The following is a 6,315-nucleotide window of genomic DNA, read 5'->3' as shown; positions in this document are numbered from 1 at the left end:
TCACAGTCCATACATGACCACTGGAAAAACCATAGCCTTGACTAGACGGACCTTTGTTGGCAAAGTAATTACGTCTCTGCTTTTCAATATGCTATCTAGGTTGGTCATAACTTTCCTTCCAAGGAGTAAGCGTCTTTTAATCTCATGGCTGCAGTCACCATCTGCAGTGATTTTGGAGCCCAGAAAAATAAAGAAATATAAAGTCTGATACTGTTTCCACTGTTTCCCATGAAGTGATGGGACCAGATGCCATGATCTTCGTTTTCTGAATGTTGAGCTTTAAGCCAACTTTTTCACTCTCCACTTTCACTTTCATCAAGAGAGTTTTTGTGGTGCTTGTTTCACAGCTATAGGTGACTAATGCATTTACATGTTTTTGTATGTACATATTATATAGGATACATATCTGTGGATGTGTGGTATGGAAACATAAGTATGTAAATTCCAAAAATATGCCTCCACATATGGGCGCTAGTATTGGAAAATGACATACGATTTGGAGAATTAAGTTTGCATCCTTGCTCTGACATTTATTGGCTGTGTGTTTGGGGGCAAATTGCTTGACCTCTCTAAATACAATTTATTTTTTGCAACCTGGGGATAAAAACCATTACTATCTCATAAAATTATTGTGAGATTTAAGTGAAATAATGCACACAATGGGCTTAGTATAGAGCCTAACACATACTCATTTATTCATTCAACAGACAGCAATCACATCTGTCAGACCCTTTTCTAGGTTTTTGGAATACAGTTCCTAGCTATAGAGAGATCTCCCAGGCTTAGATGGTAAATAATTTGCAAATAATGCAGGAGACCCAGGTTCAATCCCTGGGTTGGGAAGATCCCGTGGAGAAGGGAATGGCAACCCACTCCAGTATTCTTGCCTGGAAAATTCCATGGACAGAGGAGCTTGGTAGGCTACAGACCATGGGGTCGCAAAGAATGGGATACAACTGAGCAACTAACAGTTTTCCTAGCTACAGAAAGAAGAAAAAGTAAAGCAACTTAAGGAGAACCAGCAGCCCGGGAAGAGGAGGGAAGTCCTTTGTGGGAAATGATCTGCATGACCCCTGGCACAGAAAAAGTACTTGAAAAACAGCAGCCACTTCTATTCTCCATACAATTAGCAGGTAAGAACGTGGAACTCAGCTGTAGATAAAACGAAAATCAGCCTATCGACCCCCTAGCAAACCCCTTTCCTTTGAAGCCTCAGCAAACCACAGCAACATATCAAGGACCTTCACTGGCTGGACACAGCCTCAGGCACTGTTGAAGCTAACACATAAATCCTGCAGTTCGAGCCAGACTCATACAGCAGGGCTGAGGACAGGCCAGCTGCTGCTGGGAGATTGGAGCTCTGCTTCCCCATGAAAGAAGAAGGTTTCTGAGGCCTGAGCCATACTTCACATCCACAGATCATATCAAACACACACGGCTGGGGGCAGCGAGCAAGCTAGGTGTTCAGATGCTGGAGGGAGAGGTCAGTTGATGGGGACACTTCGCGTGGGTGTTACAGCGCCAGGAATGCTTCAGGGATCTTAAGGCGGTGGAGATACACACACACCTTTGCAAACACACTTAATGCGCTGCCCTCGAGGCCACCTCCTGTTTTTCACCCTCAGTTCAGTTCAGTTCAGTCACTCAGTCGTATCTGACTCTTTGCAACCCCATGGACTGCAGCACGCCAGGCCTCCCTGTCCATCACCAACTTCCGGAACTTGCTCAAACTCATGTCCATCGAATTGCTGATGCCAAACCGTCTCATCCTCTGTTTTACACCCTAATTGGTATGTTTTCCCATCTCCGCATAAACAGCTCCAGGAGATGTTACATAGCTGTAAAACTGTGATTCTTTGGAGTAAGACAATCTGGGTTTGAATGGAGATTAAGTGGGATGACCTTATAACACCTTATATGCAAGCACCTTCCAAGCACAGTACCTGGTACACGGTAACACTCATAACCATGGCTCCTGTTATCAACTCATTTTGCAAACGAGAACACTGAGGTCCAGACAGTTTAAGCGACAGGAATTCTGATCTTGGCATCAAAGCATGGGATCCTTTTCTCTCCCACCCTATCCCCAACTGATATATTTCTCCAGAAAACCTTAAAGATCCTCCAAGGATGAATTCTGATCTACCTAGAGACATGCTGACTTAACTCAAGACCTAACAGATCGATATTTTCAGAACAGGAGACAAGTTGACCTTGAGCACTATGTGAAGTTGGGACTGGGGTTGGGTCCCTGTATGAACAGTGATTACCACAGGGGATGTGCCCAACAGATTGACTATAAGGACCAGGTCTCAAGCTCAGATGCTTACAGCCTCTGGGTTGTACTAGGGTGGCTATCCATCGTGGCTTGAACACCAGGTCTCACATCATGGGAACCCACTCAGCACTAGGCACACTGGGACAGCTGGTCACCCCTGGTTGTAGCATAACTGAGTGAAGCAGTAAAAAGCTGCTCCATCTCTGTCTGAATTTTCCATTTCTCAGAAGCAATCATGTAGAGTGGGGTAGGAGCCAAGGCTCTGAGCCAGCCTCACTTGGTTTACTTCCTATCACCATTGCTCAACAGCTATGGGACCTTGAGAGGACTTACCCAACTTTTCCATACCTGTTTCCTCTCCTGTAAAAATGGAGCTAGTAGAGCCCCTGGCCTATAGACCAGTGCTCCCCAACACTATTGGTATTTTGGACCCAACCATTCTTTGCTGTGGGGGCGTCCTGTGCACTGCAGGATGTTTAGAAGCATCCTTGACCTCCACACACTAGGTGTCAGGAGCAATCATGGCTATCAGAAGTGTCTCCAGGCATTGCCAGAGGTCTCCTAGGGGGCAAAATTGTCCCCACTTGAGAACCACTGGTCCAGGAAGTGCTGCAAGGATAAGTGAGGCGATGCACACACCCGATGCTCTAGAGGGTCTGTTTCTACAAGAACAAACAGACTGAAACCTTAGTGATAAAGTAGGAGGAACGTGGCAAGCCAAGAGATGAGCCAACAGCAACTGGGACTGGTGAGGGGCAGGCAGTCAAGCAACTACTGGGTGGGACAAACCCCACAAACGGAGCCCAGCCTGGCCAGCATCTCTCCTCCATGAGCCTGGGCTTCTGCTCTACCCCAGAGGCAAAAGGCTGAGGGGATTACTCCCTAGTTACTGGCATAGCACCATTATAGTGAACAAAATCTCTTATCGTATACATTCCTTTTCTCTTGAACGTGTTCATATACTTGTAAAGTGCACCTGTCCATCAAATCTTGAGTGCTGACTGTATACCAAGTATACAGTGGTGACAAAATAGAAAACTCTCTGCCCATGTGGAGCTTTAAACACATTGTGCTTAACATTTAATTTGTGTGTAATGCATGTTTAACCAATAAAAATGTGTCATGCTATAGAACTTATTCTGTTCCTTATGTCTTTCCCTCATCACTGTCTTTTTATGATCTATCCATATTGCTGTGCACACATCAGATCTATTCTTCCAACTGCCATCTGGTGGTATTCCACAGACACACCCACCATATTTTACTTACGTACGCCCCCTCTGGTGGGTACCTCAATTGCTTCCAATTCCCCACTACCACACACCCACCTCCTTGAACATCCAGGGGTGAAACTTTCTCTGGGGTATAAACCCAGAAGCAGATTGCTCTGTCTTGGGTCAGTGCCACTCAGACTTTACCCACATGGCTCACCCAGGTGCACATGACTCAACCAGGGAGCTTGTTAAAAGGCAGATTCTGACCCAGGGGGTGTGGAATGAGACGAGGGAACTTAGATTTCTAACAAGCTTCTAAATGATGCTGATGCTGCTGGCCCGGGACCACAGAGGATATGCAGACACCGTTTGCTCTCATGCCAGATCTCTCTCTGCAGAACCACCGAACCAGGCAACACTCCAAGGATTTGCCCAATAGCCACTACCACCCAAAAGCATGGTGTCCCACCACCTACTGATGTGCACGTGACCATCTTGCTGAGGCTCAGATGGTGAAGAATCCACATGCCAATGCAAGAGATAGGGATTCAATCCCTGAGTCGGGAATATCCCCTGGAAAAGGAAATGGAAACCCACTCCAGTATTCTTGCCTGGAAAATCCCATGGACAGAGGGGCCTGGTGGGCTACAGCCCATGGAGTTGCAAAAGTCAGACACAATTTAGTGACTAAACAACAACATCTTTGATTCTAAGTACATCACAAAATCAGGGCCCCTAAATTCTGGAGTAAAGTGACCTAGGAGGGCATCCAGTCCAACCCTTGCCTTTCAAAGGGAAAGGCCGAGGCTCAGAGCTGTGCAAGCAACCACAGACAATTTTGGCAGAGCCAGGATGAGACGTTCCTGTCTCCTGTCATCTTGTTCCTCTACAGAGCCCTGCTCCAGAGATCAGAAACTCGTCCATAATTTACAGGAGTTAGTTCACTTTGCTGACTTTTCTCCAATTCTCCTGCCCAGCACCTCCCGCCCCATCTCAATCCCCTCACGCCACCCTGCTTTTTAATACTTGCCAGAACCATCCATTTTGCAACCAAGTGTTGACTTCGAATGATATATGAGACGCGATTGACATTTCAAATATCCCAGGCAGGGGAGAGAATTCTGATCACAGCGCAGTCTGAAACGTCTCCTCCACGTCTCCTTCCTTACTCCTTCTGGGCAATAATTGTCCCCCCACCAGCCGACCTCCTCCCTCTTAGCCCCAACATTAATTTCCCCTGATTCATTTTTCATGCCTTTGAATTCTGCCTTTTCAAAGCAGAATATGTTTCTGTAGCGGTTTCTTATACCTCCCTTCTCCTCATGAATATTTCAAATGCAATAGTGATATGATCGCTCAACCTTAGAGGCACACCAACTTTATCTTATTTATCTTACTGAGCTGCTTCCGATCCTGGGATTAAGTCCAAAACAGCCTCTGAGAGTTTGTTTGGGCTATTTTTCCCGAGGCTGTTGCTGTTGTGGATGTAAATTACAAACAGAGGCAGCCTCCCCGTTCCACCCCGGCCCCAGCCCTGGCGGCAGGCCCCTGGCCCCAGATACCAGCCTTGCTGGTGTCAATCCTGCTCCAGGGAGGTGTCACAGGCGAGAGAAAGCCAACTGGCAGGCCTCCTAACCATCCCTGTTGTGGCATAAATCACCCCTAACTTCCAGCCCACTCATCCCTTCAAAGCACAAATTTAACTCATGGCGTGACCTTGGGTAGGTCATTTTGCCAGTCTGGGACCAAGGTTTTCTGTCTACAAACAAGGGGATTGGACGTGTGACCCTAAAGTCTTTTCAGCTCTAAGGCTCCATGTGACATAGTATAACAGACAGAGCACAAGATTCAGAATCAGGAAGTGCCTGGTTCAAACCCAAGCTCTACCACTGAATGAATATTATGCCCTTTAACTGTGCCTACCACTGACTAGCAGTATAACTTAATTGTGTCCACCACTAACTAGTAGTATGACTATTAACCACATTTACCATGTACCTACCCGTTGTGTGACCCTTAACTAATTGCGCCTACTACCAACTAGCTGTGTGATCACTGTGCAAGTTACAGAAGCTCTTGGGGCATTAGTTTCCTCCCCGAGTAAAACACACTTGGCTCTGGGGGTTGAAGAGAGGTGACCGGAAATCCCATCGAGCTTGCCTGGACCTGGGGAGGTTCCAGGGGCACAGCACTCTCAGTGCTAAAACAGGAAAGTCCTGAGCAAGCCAAGGCTCAGTCACCCTAGGTTGTTGTGAGATTTAGAAGTGAATTAGGTGATGTGTAAAGAATCTTGCAGATTTATAGAAATCAGTCCATAGCATTAATTATCTTTCATTTTTATGTCCAAAGCTGCAGAGGAATTATTTTCATTTCCGTGTTTTTCAAGAATTAAAAACAAAAAAAAATTTGAAAGCATACAAGCATGTGATAAAAAAAAAAAGATCTAAAATTAAAAAAAAAAAAGATCTGAAATAAGAAACAAAGCTCTCTTGCCCCAGCTCTCCTCCCAATCCAGCCGCCACCCACAAAGGCAGGCACGTGGAGCCTTCCTTAGCCTCAGATAAGGGCTAAGGGCTGAGCTTGCCACACTCATCCTCTGTCTGCTCCTCTGCCCCTGGCATTTCTGGCCTTAAGGATTAGCTTCCTAGGGCAAGGCAGTATCCCTTTATAACAGTTCTGCGGCAGGGGGGCAGGGGCGCTGAGGATCAGAATAAGGAGAGAGAGCAAGCCCTGGAGGCCCGTCTGCTGGACCAGGCATTAACCCTTTAGATGCTGGACCATGAGGAGGTGGGAGGCATAGGTGGCAGAAAGAGAAGCAGCTGG

The sequence above is a fragment of the Bison bison genome, unplaced genomic scaffold (assembly GCF_000754665.1).
Source record: "Bison bison bison isolate TAMUID 2011002044 unplaced genomic scaffold, Bison_UMD1.0 scf7180017864072, whole genome shotgun sequence".
Lineage (NCBI taxonomy): Eukaryota > Metazoa > Chordata > Mammalia > Artiodactyla > Bovidae > Bison > Bison bison.
Note: the sequence above shows the minus strand (reverse complement) of the source record.